This window comes from Heterodontus francisci, chromosome 4 (genome assembly GCF_036365525.1).
Source record: "Heterodontus francisci isolate sHetFra1 chromosome 4, sHetFra1.hap1, whole genome shotgun sequence".
In the NCBI taxonomy this organism is placed as follows: domain Eukaryota; kingdom Metazoa; phylum Chordata; class Chondrichthyes; order Heterodontiformes; family Heterodontidae; genus Heterodontus; species Heterodontus francisci.
In genome coordinates this window covers 104,953,588-104,974,719 of record NC_090374.1, presented here as the reverse complement: position 1 = coordinate 104,974,719, position 21,132 = coordinate 104,953,588, and the positions used below count along the sequence as shown (strand labels likewise).

General features: G+C 41.7%; 1 protein-coding gene and 1 long non-coding RNA gene across 3 annotated transcripts in view; one reads left to right on the top strand and one right to left on the bottom strand.

Moving 5' to 3' along the window:
• LOC137368697 (uncharacterized) overlaps positions 1-2,323 on the bottom strand; it is a 173,357-nt gene extending 171,034 nt beyond the window's left edge. Inside the window, exon 1 of the long non-coding RNA XR_010974805.1 lies at positions 1,942-2,323. This is a non-coding gene — a long non-coding RNA (uncharacterized lncRNA). The remainder of the gene's footprint in view (positions 1-1,941) is intronic.
• Positions 2,324-2,489: 166 nt separating this feature from the next.
• The window catches only part of LOC137369176 (E3 ubiquitin-protein ligase MARCHF3), an 89,363-nt gene continuing 70,720 nt past the window's right edge, over positions 2,490-21,132 (top strand). The window contains exon 1 of one of the 2 annotated variants that reach the window (XM_068029951.1): positions 2,490-2,726. The gene's annotated coding sequence lies outside the window, so the exon portion shown is untranslated. Of the gene's footprint in view, positions 2,735-21,132 lie in introns of both variants that reach the window. The other variant, XM_068029950.1, reaches the window with a different exon arrangement.

Below are 21,132 nucleotides of genomic sequence, written 5' to 3'. Positions count from 1 at the left end.
TGCGCCTCTGTCTTTTTTCCTGCCAACTACTAAGTCTCTTCGACTCGCCACAATTTAGCCCTGTCTTTATGGCTGCCCGCCAGCTCTGGCGAATGCTGGCAACTGACTCCCACGACTTGTGATCAATGTCACACGATTTCATGTCGCGTTTGCAGACGTCTTTATAACGGAGACATGGACGGCCGGTGGGTCTGATACCAGTGGCGAGCTCACTGTACAATGTGTCTTTGGGGATCCTGCCATCTTCCATGCGGCTCACATGGCCAAGCCATCTCAAGCGCCGCTGACTCAGTAGTGTGTATAAGCTGGGGATGTTGGCCGCTTCAAGGACTTCTGTGTTGGAGATATAGTCCTGCCACCTGATGCCAAGTATTCTCCGAAGGCAGCGAAGATGGAATGAGGCTGAATAGGTGAATTAGTAATTACCTTTTCTTACTGTCAGCTGGGCACAAGTGTATAATTAATTGGCTTCAAATTTCAACAATTTTGTAATTGAACATTAACACAAAGTCTTTCTAACCCTCTCTATTTTTCTTCCCCTTTCTGTTTCACCCCTTTCTCATTCTTTTCCCCACCCCTTCCTCCTTCTCATTCTTTCACCACCCCTTTGGTCCAGTACTTCTGTTTCTCTGTGCCTCTCCCTCTCTATGTGTACCAGTTTAAAGACATTTAAATAACAGCAGACAAAGCACAGGCATGCCATGAAAGCACTGTAACTTTTTCTCACTGTCCATCACACAGACTCACACACACACACAACAGCCTCCTTTTTTTATAATGTCTGCATACAGTAACACCACAAGTCACTGCCAAAATGGAGATGATTGGATAATTCCCAGTCAATCATGCCTGGAGACTGCACGACTGTAAGTGACTGGGATTGATTTTGTGCACATAATTTTTATTATATAACTGTCCTCCACTTACTACATTTTGGTGTAGAAATAGTCCTGCTTTTATCAGAACTTTCTGCTGTAGTTTTGGGCACGAGATCTGTTTGCTGTAGTTTGTAGCAACTCTGTTTAAATATGCTCTGTTTGCTCAGTAATTAGACTATGTTCACTCTTTATAGAGCAAATAGATTCTGTTTGCTGAGTTCTTCTGTATGTTCCACCCTGCCATTAGCTGACTGTGCAACTGATTGGCTGACTGTGGTAACAATACTCACTCTTCAATATAGAAGTTTTGAAATTTGTCTTTGTTTTCCTAAGTTTTTTTTTAAAGTTGCTAAATAGAAAATGATAGAATTTAATGAAAACCATTTCATCAGTATACTTAACTGAATGGTACTGGGGTATCCTGGGAAATTAGGCATATGCTCAGATTGCACAATCCAAATTCAGCTCTGCCTCAGCTCTGAACAAAAAAGGTCCAAGCACAGGCTTTTGGGAAAGCCTAAGGCCAACAAATAAACTATTTAATGAAGACATTAAAAGATACAAAAAGTCAACTAAATTTATATATTTCCTAATGTTTTTGTTTTGTTTAAAGTTGTATTTTGGACATTAGATAGATACGAAGGAAAAAGTGGAGAAAAATTCAGAAAGCCTTTCGAGTGATTTAAGGGTATGCACAAGTCATATTGAACAATCAAAGGTGACAGTCAAGACTATTAAACAGCAACTATTGGGTTTCACAGTGACATCCTTAACATTGAAATATGTAGTAAAGCTCCCACTGCAGAAGTAAGCGGTACTAGAGGTACTTAGCAGCTCAATGAAATGCACCCCTTCCAAAATTTAATATGATAAATAAAATGTTGGCAAGACTACGTTGTTCCCATCTCCCAACACAAGCCATACCTCTGAAATCTGTCTTGAAATGAAATACACACGTATGACATTTTTTTACAATATGATTGGGCAGCTGTAACATAGCCCAATGAATTTGATACTGTTCTAACGGGAGAGATTTTCAATATGGCAGGTTCTGCATACTCACTATTAAAGTGCACCACGGTTAGTGACGATTTCCCATCAAACAATAATCGCAATTGGTAAGAAGGGCATTTCAAGTTGTTTCTTTGGTCTTTCAGATGAGACGGTAAACCCCATTCGCATTCTCAGATGGATGTAAAAGATCCCAATGCAGTATTTCCAAAAAGAGCAGGAAAGTTATCCCTGCTGTCCTGGCCAACATTTACTTCTCAATCAATATCACTAAAAATTGTCTGGGTCATTGTCACTTTTCTCTTAGTGGGTTCTTGCTGTGCGCAAATTGGCTGCCACGATTCCTAAGTTACACTTCAAAAGTATTTCATGGGCTGGAAAGCGCTTTGTGGCGTCCAGTGGTCATGAAAGGCGCTATATAAATGGAAGTCTTCGTTGCTCTCGCCTTGTAAGTCTGGCACAGGGTGGCGCGCTCTGCTTTGTGTCTGAGGTGCTGAGCTCGAGCCCGCCCTGGAATGTTGCTGATTGGGAGCGCGCGTGCGGAGCCTCTAACCTGTTGTCCCGAGTGGCTGGCGCGGCTGTCAATCAGAGCCAGGGCCGTGACGTCGAGCGGCTCTCAGCTGGGAGCTGAGGCTCCGGGAGAATTGTTACTGGGAGTGGCGGTCGGGTCGGGATGGGATGATTGTCTCTCGGGCGGAGTACCTGTTTTCCACTTTATGAACTGTCTTTACAAAGTATTGAATGTAAACTTACTATTTGGAAGTTCCTTCCTCCGCCACCAAATTGAAACCGGGGGAAAAGTCAGATTTCGCTCGTGGAACCGAAGAAAAAGCCCAAGTGAGTCGGTGAGTTTCCGTTTGCTTGTGACATTTGAGGTTTTGATATATTTAACCGGCTCCAACCGTAAAGTTTGTTATGGATTGTGTGGCATTGACACTCTGGTTGGTTGCAGTAAGTCCTAAGCATTTTCCTTTACGCAGTTCAAAGCTGGAAAATTGATTGTCATGGTTCAAAAATAGAATTCTGTCCGTGTCGCCACAAAGGGTAAGGATAGCTGCAATCTTGAACTTCTTCCTGTGTCTGCCTTAGGCTGCACTTTAGCCGTGAACTTGACGAGCAGTGTCCTTAATGAAGCAGGATTCTCTTTACTGAACGAACCCTTCTGCACCGTTAAAGGATACAATGAAAATATTCGGCTGTGGTATGCATCGACCTGTGATCAGGCCAGCTATTTAATCATGCATATACGTCGAATTTAGTAGGTGAACCCGGTGGAAATGCTGCAAATGGCTACAGACTATGTTTTATGACTATTTTAAATGCACTACAAACAAATCAGCATATAAAAAGTTCTGATAGAATTTAAATGTGTGCACATTGCATGTGCACAGTTAAGGGCGAAAATACTGCATTAGATTCTGGATTTATGAATTATACTGGGCAATATTGGGTGGCAAAAACTCGATTTCTTTTATCTCACTTGTTACCCTCACCCGCAAAAAAGAGACATTTTACACATCCTCATTATGGGCATATGTCAGTTGTGGAACAGAAGCGTTCAGAGTAAGAAACCGTCTTTGGCATCTCAAAATAGGAAATTGATTTGGCATGTGAAGAAACATGATTAGCGGGATTGACATTTGACATCTGTTTTTGCTGGAGCAGAAAAATCACCATAATTAACTGTGTGGTATGAAAATCTCAATCACAAATGAACGATTTGCATTAAAATGAATACTACGATTAATCAAGTCTCCGTGTACTGTTAAAATAGATTAAGCACAAATTAGCTTAAAGTAGCATTCTTCAGAATTTGTATTAATTAATAATCAGTGTCTGAATGTTTACTGCAATCAATGACCCCCATTTATGGATTAGATTGAGATGCTGCCACATAGTTTGAGGGAAGCCATCCAAACCCAATGAATATATTTCTTTTGGGCACATGCTCTTTCCCTCCCCAACTATCATTTTTCTCTCCCTTCCTGTCTGGAAGATGCTGGCTCCTAGCTGGGGAATGGTTTCATCGTACTGGTCATCTTTTGGTGCCTTGCTTGGAAGTGCAGTTCTTTTTGTATGTTCAGATGGTATTGTCAGTTGACTTGACTTTTGATAGTATTGCAGCCAAGTTGAACCTGTGTTCATCTGAAGTCTACACACGTGCACTTCCAGCAAGGGTCTTTGGGTGATGATCAGGGAGACTCGCTAATTCCCTTCCTGCCCTAGTCAAATGGTATTGAGACCAAATATACTACTACTACTGAAGACATAACTGAGATTAGCTAACTCTTATTAATCATAATGTTTTTCTATTTCTCCTATTTATTTTTGTTAGTTCCTGATCTTACTAACTAAAATTATGTTTATAATTTCAAGAGCTAAATTTAAACAAATTGCCATAATTAAAACACATAGTTTGGAGGATATTTATCAACATTTCAGAAGAAAACAAATGATAAAAGAACTTGCAATTATATAGTACCTTTTACAACCTCAGAGCATCTCAAGCACTTCACAATCAACAAATTACTTTTGTAAAGTAGCCACGGTAGTGTGGGAAATACGGTAGTCCATTTGAACATACCAAGGTCCTACAAAAATCAATTATATAAATTACTGTTCATCTGTTATTTTGGTGATGTTGGACAAAGGATCATTTTTTTTGACCAGTACACCAGAGAACTCCCTTGATTTTTGAGCAGTGGCATGAGATCTTTTTTTATCCACCTTGAGAGGCAGATTGGGCTTTCATTTAATAGCAAAACATGGCACTGCAGCACTCTTAGTACTGCATTGATTTGAGGCAATGTACAATATCAGTCACATGGACACATGTAATTTTCCAACTCTATGGTACTCCCTTAGTATTGCACCAATTTTTGGCAATGTAAAAGATCAGCTACATGACATGTAGCAACACAGACACACTTAATCTTCCCACTCCATAATACTATGCACCAGCACTGCTATTGATTGGAATTGAAAGGAAATATCTTTAACACCATTAAATTTTCCTATTGAAATGCTATTTTCCCCCAAAACTTTACTTGAAGCTATTGAGATACTCCAGATATGACCTAATCTATAAATTTTAATAAAAGGTTACTTTTGGGATATATTGAAATAGCCATTATGTATGGATGGAAATTTTGGCAATTAAGAGCAATCTGCAGGGCCATTCACCAGACATGCTGTAATTTTAAATTTTGTGGTTTTGAAATTAGTATGCAACTAATTATGGTCCCTACCTTAATTCAAAGAAAAATGTGCTCACTGTTTGACAGAATATTCCAGCCTGGTCAACTGTCTTGTGTTTTTAAAAAAAAGTGGGTGCAAAGCACAGACTACTTGAAATATCCATGGTCGCCCAGATTTCAAAGTGTTAATCTTGTCAAAGACAGGTGTAATACATCGAAAGGCATAACAAAGGAAGAAAGTAATTTAAAAAGCAAGGAAGTCAATTTTTTATGTAACGGGATTCAAAAATCTAGCAGTATTGCCCTAATCCTCTTTAAATTCACACTTACTTTAACCAAAGCCTAAAATGTTACCAGTATTGCAGGCACTTGAATCTGTTTTAGCATCTTGTTACTAGGTCTAGGAATGTGATTTCTGTACATTTGCATTTGATTCCAAGTACGGTATTGGATAAGTTTCCCTTATTGGGAAAAGGATACCTTATTACCTTGCATGTTTTGGCCCTGATGTATGACTCTAAGTCACTCTCTCTTATTTTCATAATGATCCACTACCTGTTTGTAGAAGATTCAGGAGTGACTTGGGAATCGTTGTTCATCTTGCACACACAATACTTCAGTTGGACTTTATGCTATTTTTTATAATCAAGAAATAAAATATTTCTTTCTATGTATGTGCACTACCAAAGGAGTGCTGCATTATCAGAGGTGCTGTCCTTGGTGGAGAAGTTTAATGACAGCCCTGTCTATTTGTTCAAGTGGAAGTTAAAGATCTCCTAACCCCTGGTAGAAGATGATCAGAGAGTTCTGGTTAACATTCCTCCCTTAACTCTTACTGTGTGCAAATATCAACCACATTTGTTTACAAAAGAAAGTGACCACATTTCAAAAAACATTTCATTGGATTTGAAATGCTTTGACATCATGAGGATGCAGTGAGGTACTGTATAAAAGTTTTTTCTTGTAATGAGATGCCCGGGTATAAGTTATATATCATATATCGCATTTACAGATACTAATTTGCAGGAGCCACAACTGAGTTATCAGGTCATTACCATAAGTGAGATAATTTAAATGTGAATATTTTCAGTGCAAACTTTTGACATGCAGAATACATTACTTGCACTGCAAATTGCAAGACATTGGTTTGTGCTCAATTCCTCCAGAGTTCACTCTGTACTGCGAGGAGGGAAAACTACAGGAAAAATGCACCTGAACATACAAACATACGAATTAGGAGCAGGAGTATGCCACTGAGCCCCTCGAGCCTGCTCCGCCATTCAATAAGATCATGGCTAATCTGATTGAAACCTCAACTCCACATTTCCGCCTACCCCCAATTACCTTTCATCCCCCTTGCTTATCAAGAATCTATCTATCTCTGCTGTAAAAATATTCAAAGACTCTGCTTCCACTGTCTTTTGAGGAAGAGTTCCAAAGACTCAGACCCTCAGAGAAAAAATTTCTCCTCATCTCTGCCTTAAATGGGCTTCCCTTTATTTTTAAACAGTGACCTAGGTTCTAGGTCCTCCCAGAGGAAACATCCTTTCCACATCCACCATGTCGAGACCCCTCAGAATCTTATATGTTTCAATCAAGTTGCCTCTTGCTCTTCTAAATTCAAGCTGATACAAGCCTAGCCTGTCCAACCTTTCCTCATAAGACAACCCACCCATTCCAGGTATTAGTCTAATAAACCTTCTCTGAACTGCTTCCGATGCATTTACATCCTTCCTTAAACAGTACTCCAGATGTGGTCTCACCAATGCTCTGTATAGCTGAAGTAATTATAGGCTTTTTCTTTAAGTTTGATACTATCTTTAACTGTTTTAGTTCATCGTGGATGGTGGGTCCCACCCTTGGAATTTTTCTTTCTTGTTGAAATATATCTATTCTGTGTATTCTGAAATATCCTCATTAAATGTCAGCCACTGCATCTCTATTGACCTTAACCTTATTTGCCAGTTCACTTTAGCTAGCTTTGCTTTCATGCCCTCATATTTAAGTTTGAAATACTAGTCTTGGACCCACTCTTCTCTTCCTCAAGCTGAATGTAAAATTCAATCATACTATGATCGCTGCTACCAAGGGGCACCTTAACTATGAGGTCATTAATCCTATCTCATTGCACAATACCAGCTCTAGTATAGCCCGCTCTCTAGTTGGCTTCAGAACATATTGTTCCAAGACTTTACCCCGAAAACATTCTATATACTCCTCATCTAGGCTACCTCTGCCCATCTGATTTTTCCAGTCTATATGTAGATTAAAATCCTCCATAATTATCGCTGTACCTTTCTGACAAGCTGCCATTATTTCTTTCTTTATACCCGTCCTACAGTGTGGTTAGTGTTAGGTGGCCTGTACACCACTCCCAAACTGCTTCTACATCCTGGTCTCCTGAACTTAAGTCATCCCTCTCTATTGCGCTAATACCATCATTAATTAACAGAGCTACCCCTCCACCTTTTCCTAGCTTCCTGTCCTTTCTAAATGTCATGTACCCTTCAATATTCAGGAACCAATCTATGTCGTCCTGCAGCCATGTCTCTGTAATGGCTATCAGATCGTACTTATTTATTTCTATTTGTGCTCTCAGTTCATCTGTTTTGTTTCGGATGCTACGTGCATTCAGATACAGAGCCTTTAGTTTTGTCCTTTTATTATTTTTGTAACCTCTAACCTTATCTGTTGATTTACTCTTGGACTTCATCAGAGCGTACAAATCTATCGGGACCCAGGGACTTGTCAGTCCGCAGCTGCAACAATTTGCTCAGTACTGCTTCCCTGATGATTGTAATTTTCTTGAGTTTCTCCCTCCCTTCCATTTCCTGATTTATGGCTATTTCTGGGATGTTACTTTATGTTACTCGTATCCTCTATGATGAAGACCGATGCAAAATACCTGATCAATTCATCTGCCATCTCCTTACTTTCCCTTATTAATTTCCCAGACTCACTTTGTATAGGACCAATGCTCACTTTAACTGTTTTCTTTTTTAAATATCTATCGAAACTCTTACTATCTGTTTTTATATTTCTAGCTAGCTTTCTCTCATACTCTAAATTTTCCCTCCTTATTAATTTTTTATTCTTTCTTTGTTTCTTTTTATATTCTGTCCAATCTTCTGACCTGCCACCCATCTTTGTGCAATGGTATGTTTTTTCTTTAAGTTTGATACTATCTTTAACTTTTTAATCTTTTTTTTTGTTAACCATGGATAGTGGGTCCTCCCCTTGGAATTTTTCTTTCTCATTAGAATGTATATATTCTGTGTATTCTGTAATATCCCCTTAGAAATCTGCCACTGCATCTCTATTGACATATCCCTCAACCTACTTTGTCAATTCACTTTTCTTAGCTCTGCTTTCATGCCCTCATAATTGCTCTTATTTAAGTTTAAAATACTAGTCTTAGACCCACTCTTCTCTCCTTCAAACTGAATGTAAAATTCAATCATATTATGATCACTACTGCCGCGGGGCGCCTTCACTGTGAGGTCATTAATTGCTGAATTGCTGTAGGATATGTCCTGCTGGCCAATTTAAATGGTGTACATATAGGCAGAGGTCTGGAAGCAGATGGCTGCTCGCTTACTTGATTGGAGAACTGCATTTTATCGGAGCTTTAAAGGGCACTCGTAAGTAAATGAGTGGCAGGGATTTTGTTTTTAAGTGATTTTTTTCACGCGTAAGTAACTGAATATTTAATTTTTAAGAAATTAAAGGTATATTTCACATTTCTGTGGAAATTATATTTTTGTCATGGTCATTCTTTCTTCCAGAATGAAGTCTACTGTTTTTGCATAATGTAGATGCAAAATAATTAAACCTTGTTTCCGTACATTAACAAGTAATATTTGCAGATGTTGAATAGCAGGTCTGTTTACCATTTCCTACTTGAATTTTCTGTGTCTCAAACCAGAAGCTCCAGCCGGGCAGTGCCTCATTTATACTGCTTAGCTCTAATTAGAAATCTCCCACCCAGGAGGGAGGTCTATATGTACATACTTATAGGCTTGCACTGGGCTTGCCTCCACACCATAACATGCTATTACAGAGTGGTTTCAGCAAAAAAAATTTTAAAGTTCTAGAAGTTTAATGAAATTCTGAGGACTTTTAAAATTGGGTTTGGCATTACAATGGAGTTGCATTCCATTCATTGTCATCCCAACTTGCATTAGACTGCGTTTGCCCCTCCCAGGAGTTGGGTTCTGCACCTTACCTAGTGTTATGCTTCAACCTTAATATGCTGTAAAACAGAATCTGCTTGACAGAGTCATTGTAATAAGAATGTACCATAAATGTGTGCATGTGTTGCAAAATCTGTGCTTGTACAGTACAGTACTTTTTATACATTGTGTAATTTGCCACGTGGCAATAATACATTGAGAGGTTGAGATGATGACATGAACTGCCAGAGTAGAGCTTGTTTAGTTTCAGATTACTCTCAGCTCCAAGGTTGGCTCTTGAAATTGTGGTGTTTAACATGTATAATCTGGAATTTGGGGGCGGTATGACTGTGTTTGCCAAGATTTTTTTGCGACGAGCAGTTGTCATGGCAACAACCAGTAGCCTCTTGTGATTTGAGCTGAAATGAGAGGTTTTTATTTGCTGTGTTTTGTTAACACAAATTCTATGGATGTCATGTATTCAGATTTTGGATATTACCATGAAATGGAGGTAATTAGGTATGAAGGTGTAGAATGGAGGCAAGGTTCTGAATTGAATTTAAAACTGACTAAATTGAAGAAGGAATGATTGTGAATGGACATGGCATGATTTCACTGGCAGGTGCCATAAATACTGGGGTCATTGCTGTTTGCATGGTTTGGAGCTGGGGACCAAAACTAGCTACTTAAGTTTGCAACCTGCACTTAATTAGGGAGGGGTACAAATAAATAAACCAAATGAAAATGATCTGGATAGGTTGGGAAGGTGGATTGATGAGCGGTAGATAGAATTTAATATGGATATATGGAAAGTAATGAGACTAGAGAAGGAAAATAAACAGTAGGGATATAAACCAGATGGTCGTTTCCTACAGGACATAAAGGGATAAGGGACATTGATAGTTCATTTATGACAACAGTAAGGAAAGCAAATCAGATCTTGGATCCATGGCTAGAGAGAGCTAGCTCAGGAGGTAATGAGAAGTCTGTACAAAGCACTGGTACAGCCATATCTGTATAATGGTATACATTTCTGATTGCCATAGTAGAGCAAGGATAACCAGGCATTGCAGTAAAGGACAACCAAATTGGTACGTGAAGGATCTAGGCTATGAGGAGTGACGAAAGAGACTGGAATCATTTACTCTGACGAGAAGGTTCAGTAGTGATATTGTTCAAGATTCTTGAGGGAATAGACAATTTGAATCCTGATATGTTTGAAATTGCCACAAATTGTAGAAGTAGAGACATGAGTCAATTTTAACTCCCCACATCTGCCAGAAACCAGACAAGTGACTGGTTAAATGGAGTGGAGGCTTACCACATTTCCCCAACACCAGTGTGGCCGACTGCAATTTGAAAATGCATGTGGCAAAGTCATCTACCCCAAGCCAATAGAGTCTTGTTTAACTAACTATGTAGGGTAGGCTCTGAAGATGTCACAGCTATTTCAATTTGAGGCCTGAGCAGTCGGCAATAGTGAGTTCTTTGTCAGGCAAGGTCAAAATTGTGGAGTTCCTTTTGGGGCCCCTCCAAAAAAACCTTGAGTATTCCCTGCTCTCAGCTTCCATCCCTGACAAGATTCCCTTCTAGAACACTTGCCTTGTGCTGGAGACCATTCTCCTGAAACCTGTTGGCAGCACTTGCAGCCCAATCTTAATGGCTAGGCAGTCACTTTTTAGCCATTTTGGTTGGGAAATCAGGCGGCATGTCAGTGAGGTCTGTTTGTTAACATTGGCTAAGCTTCCCTGCTACCACTCCTGGTCTCCTCACTTTGCTGCATTTCTATCTGGAAATTAAAATTGAAGCCTGTTAGGCTCAAGCAGAAGAGGGAAAGTGCACAAGTACTTAGATTTGACTCCTTTGTAGGGGGTGATGAATATATGGAATGGACTGCCTAGGGAATCAAGAGCGACAGATTGTTTTGAAAACTTCAAGAAGAATATGATAAATACTTAAGGGTGTGTATGATTGGGAGATATTAGTTTTTGAGACTGGGCAGGTGGACTGCACCTATAATTTCAATGTTTGTGGCAACACGTTGCATCCTTATCAGAGAACTCCTCTATGCTAGTTGCTCACATTGAAATCCAGCTACAAAGACTCATGGACTGCCTCTCCCATGCCTATAAATTCTTGTTCTTGACTATAAGCATCAAGAAAAGTGGGGTCATGGGACAAGGTGTTGCATCTTCACCCCTGATCATGCCAAAAAAGCATCCCACTGTAAGTGGTTGGTAAATTCTACCTTGGGTCCATGGTTGTGACAGACAATCTGTCCCTTGATGCAGAGCTTGCAACACGCACTGGCATTAATCAAACAGAGGCAGCTTCGGTGGATTGGACACATCCGCAGGATGGAAGACGAACACATGTCCAAGGATCTTCTGTATGGTGAGGTAGCCAGGGCCAGGCGACCTGTGGGGCACCCAAAGTTGTGCTTCAAGGATGCTTGCAAGCGTGACATGAAGACCCTAAATGTCGACTATCGCACCTGGGAGTCGCTATTTGGTGGAAGAGGGATATGGCGACACATCCTATTGACTGATGTGTGCTACCACAATGACCAGTTGCTACAACAGCTTGGTAACAAGTGCCAATGTCAAAAACAACAACTCATGGCGTCACTTGGCAGCTTCATGTGCAACACTTGTGACAGAACCTGCCTCTCGAGGATTGGCTTCACAGCCATCAGTTAAGATGCACCAAGAGAAGACACCCCACCTAAATGGATTGTTTGCTGTGTGTTCTTCATCTTTTGTAGATGGAAGGATGCCAACCAAGGAATTAAGTGGGTGCGTGTAATCTTGTATCATAATATATCCAGCTCAGAAAAGTGGTCATTATAAGTGCATGAGAATTTGTTGGAATAAGGAGATTTGTTAGAATGGGGGGCTGGCAAACAATTTAAGGAGCTGTGTGTTTGGATTACAACTATAGGAGTTTCACTTCACATTGCATTTACATTAAACTGTTGCTTCAGTCAAAATCCAGAATCTGAACCTTCCCTGATGCCACAGGTCCCACATGGGAGATTGGTCAAGAAGGTAAGAGCCTGTGGGTTCCAGGACAATTCGGCAAATTGGATCCAAAATGGGCTTAGTGGCAGGAAGCAGACGGTATGGTCGAGGGTTGTTTTTGCGATTGGAAGCCTGTGACCAGTGGTGTACCGCAGGGATCAGTGCTGGGACTCTTGCTGTTTGTAGTGTACATTAATGATTTAGACATGAATATAGGAGGTATGATCAGTAAGTTCGCAGATGACATGAAAATTGGTGGTGTCGTAAATAGTGAGGAGGAAAGCCTTGGATTACAGGACGATATAGATGGGCTGGTAAGATGGGCAGAGCAGTGGCAAATGGAATTTAACCCTGAGAAGTGTGAGGTGATGCATTTTGGGAGGACTAACAAGGCAAGGGAATATACAATGCATGGTAGGACCCTAGGAAGTACAGAAGGTCAGAGGGACCTTGGTGTACTTGTCCATAGATAAGTGAAAGCAGCAGCACAGGTAGATAAGGTGGTTAGGAAGGCATATGGGATACTTGCCTTTATTAGCCGAGGCATAGAATATAAGAGCAGGGAGGTTATGATGGAGCTGTATAAAACGCTAGTTAGGCCACAGCTGGAGTACTGTGTACAGTTCTGGTCGCCACACTATAGGAAGGATGTGATTGCACTGGAGAGGGTGTAGAGGAGATTCACCAGGATGTTGCCTGGCTGGAGCATTTCAGCTATGAAGAGAGACTGATTAGGCTAGGGTTGTTTTCCTTAGAACAAAGAAGGCTGAGGGGAGACCTGATTGAGGTATACAAAATTATGAAGGGCATAGAGAGGGTAGATAGGAAGAAACTTTTCCCTTAGCAGAGGTGTCAATAACCAGGGGGCATAGATTTAAGGTAAAGGACAGGAGGTTTAGAGGGGATTTGAGGAAATATTTTTTCACCCAGAGGGTGGTTGGAATTTGGAATACACTGACTGAAGAGGTGGTAGAGGCAGGAACCTCACAACGTTTAAGAAATATTTAGATGAGCACTTGAAACGCCATAGCATACAAGGCTACGGGCCAAGTACTGGAAAATGTGATTAGAATAGATAGGCTTGATGGCCGGCGTGGACACGGTGGGCCGAAGGGCCTGTTTCTGTGCTGTATAACTCTATGTAACCAAAATGGGAAGTAAATTTTGTAGTTTGTGCAGACGTGAAATATTTAATGTAGCTATAGCTATAGAAACCCTTGATTTTTGCATTTTTGTTGAGGGCAGTCGTCTTTCATACTCCTCAGCCTTCCAGATATTGCTTTTTACTTCTCATTTGCTTGTTATAATTCTCATAATTTCTTTCTGTAATACCTATGTCCTTCATAAACCTCAGTTTCTTCTAACCTTTGTCTTATCTATTGAATCCCACTCTTTTACACACTGTGCTCCTAGTAGGACCATATTTTGCCCATATCTTGTGCATCATCTATTTAACTATCTTCCATGTTTTTAGCATGCTTTTACTTTAAAGTAGTCACTGTTGAAAATACTCTGTTGTATAATGTCCAGATGTAAAAGAATCCTGCATAGAATTTAGGATGAAATCTATCGTTTGCCACATCATGCTAGTAGTCTGAATGATGCTTTACCACTAAGATATTCATAAGGCTAAATTGATATGTAGCTGAGATTGTGTAATTCATTTCTCAAAAGGCAGCAGATTCTGGGATGCCACAGTGATCTGTATTTGGATCTCTCCTTTCACCAATCATTCAAATCATTACTGCATTTCAAGAATTAACTCATCGAAATTGCTTTTTCAATATATTCCTTTCTGACATCTGCTGAATTTTGGGGGCAGTTTAACTGTCATTTATTCTGCTGGAGGTCCATTTATCAGTGATTTCTGTAGCTCTTGTAGAGACTAGAGATTTCAAAAGATGTTTTTTGGTTCACTGGCCTCTGTATTCCTCTGTTTACATTGCACCGAATGTATTCTTCTCCTGCATATTGGTTCTAGCGCGGGGGGCGGGGAGAAGCTATGAAATGTTCTAACACAAAGGGAAAATGGAAGAAAGCCAATGTTAACAATGGATGGTTTAAAACAATAAATATTCCTCAAGATGTACTGCAGAAATGATTTGTGACAGCTAAGCTGATTACTACAGCTGTTAAAAAGAAGGGCCATATACACACCATTATTTAGTTAAGGGCCTTTCAGATGCTATTAGATGTAAAACTATCATGGACAGTTGCATAGCTGGAATATTTCTTGAGTAATATGAGCAAAGCACAACTAGTCAGTGCAGATATGGCATGTGTTTTCTTTATAGTTCGCTGTGTAATGAAAGCTTCTTTTGTGGCACAAAGACAGCTGCCTTTGGGTTAACCAGTGAGAACTATTTAAGTTGGTTCTACAGACATGTAGCATTAGCAAGACAGATAACCCCATCTGCTCGAGTTGTCATACTTACGAAGCATCCATATCTATAAAAAGATTGGTTTGAAGCAGTTTGCTTCCTCTAATTTGGCTCATTTTACTCCATTAATTGTGATTTCCAACTTGATGCGGGAAAGAACAAGCTCTTGCAGTCTCCTTTTAATCGGGTTTGAATTTCTGGTAAATACAAGTAATGCATTCTGTTACACAGTTGGAAACCAATCATGTTTTTAAACTAAAGGTAGCTTTTTTTTTTATGGGATGGCCAAATTGTGATAGCTAATTTAATTTTTTTTTAAACTGCCCTGCTACTTTTTTTCATTTATTAAATTCTTAGCTTTAAAGTCTGGAGTTAAATAGCCTAGCCTATTAGAGTGAAAGGTAATTGAGGTGTTTTGATATTAATATGTACTGTTATCATGAAAATGTTGGCAAAATTAGTCTCGAGCTGAGCTATGATGGGGGGCTATTTTACATTTTTAGAGTGAGTGAAAAATTGGCAGCAGCAGCAGCTAGGTGTTGTCCTATCATGTCTTCTCATAAAACTGTTGCCATCTGTCATGACTAATGCTGTGGCTTAATGATTGTGGGAAGTACTGTTTACCACTTGCATTCCAGAAGCTTTTTAAAAAAAAAACTTGTAGATCTGTTCACTTCTTATTGAATCGTTTGCTAGAAGGAACCTTGCGGGAAGCTTTTTAAAAACACTAAATCAGTAAATCTTATGAAAAGTCTCCATTTGAGTTTCTAAATCTCCATATGACCTGTTTTGGTGTATAAAAGATTCCATGGAACTATTTAAGGGTGCATAAGGAGTTCTCTCTGTGTCCTGGCTAAAACTCCTCCTGCAGCCAACACCATCAACAGATTAATTGGTCATTTCTTCTTATAATGTTTCTGAGACCTTGCTGTGCACAAATTGGGTGTCCTGTTTGTCTACATAACTCTGATCGCTTTTTTAAATATTTGTTTGTGGGATGTGGGCATCTCAGGTTAGGCCAGCATTTATTGCCTGTCCCTAATTACCCCTGAACAGAGAGGCTTTAAAGGGTAGTTAAGAGTCAACCACATTGATGTCTGGAGTCACATGTAGGCCAGACCAGGTAAGGATGGCAGATTTCCTTCCCTAAAGGACATTAGTGAACCAGATGGGTTTTTACAACAATCGACAATGGTTTCATGGCCATCATTAGACTAGCTATTTAATTCCAGATTTATTAATTGAATTCAAATTTCACCATTTGCCATGGTGGGATTCAAACCCAGGTCCCCTGGATTACTAGTCCAGTGACATTACCATTACGCCACCGCCCCGCCATAAATTTAATTAATTGATTGTGAAGTGCTTTGGGGAATCTTGCATATGTGCTAAAGTATTATAAATATAAGCTTGTCATACAATTCCTTTCCACAATTTAAGAAATTACTATCTCAGGCAATTTATATTAAAATATCTATATGCTTCTCTTCACTCACCAATTTACTTAATGCAATCTTTACAAATTTAGACTGTTACGTAAGCATGTAAAAAAAAAAAGTGAGCGGATTATGGATATGTCGATATTGGGAGGGAATAATTAATGTATGAGATAAATGTATATATGTGGCTTCGAACAGAGTCATTTGTTCCTCCATTGGGTGGCCAAATAATTTTCATTTGTTTGTTCTGCAGTTAGTTGAATTGCTGACATTTAACAACTACGTTGACATTTAATGAATTGGATTGTGTGTAATCACTATAGCCAGTATGTATATAGAGTCAAAAAAGTGAAATACTGAAGATGCTGGAAAACGGAAATAAAAACAGAAAATGCTGGAAATAATCAGCTGGTCAGACCCCATCTGTGGCGAGAGGAACAATTTAACATTTTGGGTCAATGACCACTACTCAGAACTGGTAAAAGTTAGGAGATGTTACAGGTTTTAAGCAAGTACACAGTGGAGGAACGAACAAAAGAGAAGGCCTTGATAGGGTGAAAGGCAGGAGAGATTAAATGACAAAATGGGTGATGGTGCAAGGAAAAAAGGGATGGTAATGGGACTAGTGTAGAAACAATGGATGTATCTAGAGGAGGTGTAAATGACAATAGCAGAAACATTGTCAACAGCTGATATCTGAAAATATGGGAATGCTGGTTATGATCTGAAATGTCACATGTTGAGTCCAGAAGGCTGTAATGTGCCTCTTCAAAAGATGAAGTGCTGTTCTTCATTGAGCTTCATTAGAACAGTGTACGGGACTAAGGACAGAGGTCAGAGTGGGCGTGGGGCAGGCAATTAAAATGGCAGGCAACTTGAAGCTCAGGGTCACACTTATGGACTGAATGGAGGTATCCCGCAAAGTGATCACTCAATCTGTGTTTGGTCTCCCCATTGTAAAGGAGATCTCAATGTGTGCAGTAAATATAGGCTGGAATTTAATGCATCCCCAGAGTTTTTGTTATTCATTCATGGGATGTGGGCGTCACTGGCCAGGCCAGCATTTACTGCCCATCCCTAATTGCCCTTGAGAAGGTGGTGGTGAGCTGCCTTCTTGAACCGCTGCAGTCCATTTGGGGTAGGTATACCCACAGTGCTGTTATGAAGGGAGTTCCAGGATTTTGACCCAGCAACAGTGAAGGAACGGTGATATAGTTCCAAGTCAGGATGGTGTGTGACTTGGAGGGGAACTTGCAGGTGGTGGTGTTCCCATGTATTTGCTGCCCTTGTCCTTCTAGTTTGTAGAGGTCGTGGGTTTGGAAGGTGCTGTCTAAGGAGCCTTGGTGTATTGCTGCAGTGCATCTTGTAGATGGTACACACTGCTGCTACTGTGCGTCGGTGGTGGAGGGAGTGAATGTAGATGGTGTGTCAATCAAGCGGGCTGCTTTGTCCTGGATGGTGTCAAGCTTCTTGAGTGTTGTTGGAGCTGCACCCATCCAGGCAAGTGGAGAGTATTTCATCACACTCCTGACTTGTGCCTTGTAGATGGTGGACAGGCTTTGGGGAGTCATGAGGTGAGTTACTTGCCTCAGGATTCCTAGCTTCTGACCTGCTCTTGTAGCCATGGTATTTATATGGCTACTCCAGTTCAGTTTCTGGTCAATGGTAGCCCCTAGGATGTTGATAGTGGGGGATTCAGCGATGGTAATGCCATTGAATGTCAAGAGGAGATGGTTAGATTCTCTCTTGTTGGAGATGGTCATTGCCCAGCACTTGTGTGGTGCGAATGTTACTTGCCACTTATCAGCCCAAGCCTGGATATTGTCCAGGTCTTGCTTCATTTCTACATGGACTGCTTCAGTATCTGAGGAGTCACGAATGGTGCTGAACATTGTGCAATCATCAACGAACATCCCCACTTCTGACCTTATGATTGAAGGAAGGCCATTGATGAAGCAGCTGAAGATGGTTGGCCTAGGACACTACCCTGAGGAACTCCTGCAGTGATGTTCTGGAGCTCAGATGATTGACCTCCAACAACCACAACCATCTTCCTTTGCGCTAAGTATGACTCCAGCCAGCGGAAGGTTTCCCCCCCTCCTACCAATGCAGTCATGGACAGAAGTATCTGCGGCAGGCAGATTGGTGAGAACGAGGTCAAGTATGTTTTTCCCTCGTGTGGTTCCCCCACCACCTGCCGCAGACCCAGTCTAGCAGCAATGTCCTTTAGTACTCGGCCAGTTCGGTCAGTAGTGGTGCTACCGAGCCCATCTTGGTGATGGACATTGAAGTCCCTCACCCAGAGTACATTTTGTGCCCTTGCCACCCTCCGTGCTTCCTCCAAGTGGTGTTCAACATGGAGGAGTACTGAGTCATCAGCTGAGGGAGGGCGGTAGGTGGTAATCAGTAGGAGGCTACCTTGCCCATGTTTGACCTGATGCCATGAGACTTCATGGGGTCCGGAGTCAATGTTGAGGACTCCCAAGGCAACTCCCTCCTTGCTGTATACCACTGCACTACCACCTCTGGTGGGTCTGTCCTGCCGGTGGGACAGGACATACCCAGGGATATGGTGATGGCAGTGTCTGGGACGTTGTCTGTAAGATATGATTCCGTGAGTATGACTGTCAGGCTGTTGCTTGACTAGTCTGTGGGACAGCTCTCCCAACTTTGGCAGAAGCCCCCAGATGTTAGTAAGGAGGACTTTGCAGGGTTGACAGGGCTGGGTTTGCCGTTGTAGTTTCTGGTGCCTAGGTCGATGCCGGGTGGTCCGTCCGGTTTCACCCCAGTGGGCTGGTGTCGGGGGGCATGCCTGTCACCCACCTCCCCGCTACTATTTCAACAGTGGCGGGGGAGGTGGCAAATGGCCCACTTGCCCATAGGCCAATTGAGGTCCTTGAGTGACCAGTTAATTGCCACTTAAGGGCATCTTGCCGCCACCGCTGGTATTTTACCAGTGGTGGACAGGTACTTCACCTGAGGAGGCTGCCTAGTAGTACATGACCTCTTTGTGGGCTGTGGGGGGGAGGGTGTGGCCTTCCTGATCAAGCAGCCTGTGCCCCTTGGAGGGCCCCTCAGGAGCATGGACTGCCCTCACTAAAAATATTCCCACCCTAGTCTCTGACCAACCTTGCTGGGGCCTAGCCGATTGTCCCCAGCGAGGCCCGACCCCCACTTACAAGTTCTGAGGCTGGTATCTGTGTTTCACTTCTGGCTGGGTACAATCCCAGCAGTGGCCACTGCTCCTGGTGACGCTGCTGGGACTGAAGAGCTGCTGGCCAGAGGGCCAGCAGCACTTGGAGGTGGGACATCTTGCCTCGGGCAGAATTAGAATTTAGAATTAGAATATTACAGCGCAGTACAGGCCCTTCGGCCCTCGATGTTGCGCCGATCATCTGACCTACACTATTCCATTTACATCCATATGTCTATCCAATGACCACTTAAATGCCCTTAAAGTTGGCGAGTCTACTACTGTTGCAGGCAGGGCGTTCCACGCCCCTACTACTCTCTGCGTAAAGAAACTACCTCTGACATCTGTCCTATATCTTTCACCCCTCAACTTAAAGCTATGTCCCCTCGTGTTTGCCATCCTCATCCGAGGAAAAAGACTCTCACTATCCACCCTATCTAACCCTCTGATTATCTTGTATGTCTCTATTAAGTCACCTCTCCTCCTCCTTCTCTCTAACGAAAACAACCCCAAGTCCCTCAGCCTTTCCTCGTAAGACCTTCCTTCCATACCAGGCAACATCCTAGTAAATCTCCTCTGCACCCTTTCCAAAGCTTCCACATCCTTCCTATAATGCGGTGACCAGAACTGCACGCAATACTCAAGGTGCGGCCTCACCAGAGTTTTGTACAGCTGCATCATGACCTCGTGGCTCCGAAACTCGATCCCCCTACTAATAAAGGCTAACACACCATATGCCTTCTTAACAGCCCTATTAACCTGGGTAGCAACTTTCAGGGATTTATGTACCTGGATACCAAGATCTCTCTGCTCATCTACACTACCAAGAATCTTCCCATTAGCCCAGTACTCTGCATTGCTGTTACTCCTTCCAAAGTGAATCCCTCACACTTCTCCGCATTAAACTCCATTTGCCATCTCTCAGCCCAGCTCTGCAGCCTATCTATGTCCCTCTGTACCCTACAACACCCTTCGACACTATCCACAACTCCACCGACCTTCGTGTCATCCGCAAATTTACTAACCCACCCTTCTACACCCTCATCCAGGTCATTTATAAAAATGACAAACAGCAGTGGCCCCAAAACAGAACCTTGCGGTAGACCACTAGTAACTAAACTCCAGGATGAACATTTGCCATCAACCACCACCCTCTGTCTTCTTTCAGCTAGCCAATTTCTGATCCAAAGCTCTAAATCACCTTCAACCCCATACTTCCGTATTTTCTGCAATAGCCTACCGTGGGGAACCTTATCAAACGCCTTACTGAAATCCATATACACCACATCCACGGCTTTACCCTCATCCACCTGTTGGTCACCTTCTCGAAAAACTCAATAAGGTTTGTGAGGCACGACCTACCTTTCACAAAACCGTGCTGACTATCGCAAATGAACTTATTCTTTTCAAGATGATTATAAATCCTGTCTCTTATAACCTTTTCCAACATTTTACCCACAACCGAAGTAAGGCTCACAGGTCTATAATTACCAGGGCTGTCTCTACTCCCCTTCTTGAACAAGGGGACAACATTTGCTATCCTCCAGTCCTCCGGCACTACTCCTGTCGACAATGACGACATAAAGATCAACAACAACGGCTCTGCAATCTCCTCCCTGGCTTCCCAGAGAATCCTAGGATAAATCCCATCTGGCCCAGGGGACTTATCTATTTTCACTCTTTCCAAAATTGCTAACACCTCCTCCTTGTGAATCTCAATCCCATCTAGCCTAGTAGGCTGTATCTCATTAATCTCCTCGGCAACATTTTCTTTTTCTACTGTAAATACTGACGAAAAATATTCATTTAACGCTTCCCCTATCTCCTCTGATTCCGCACAC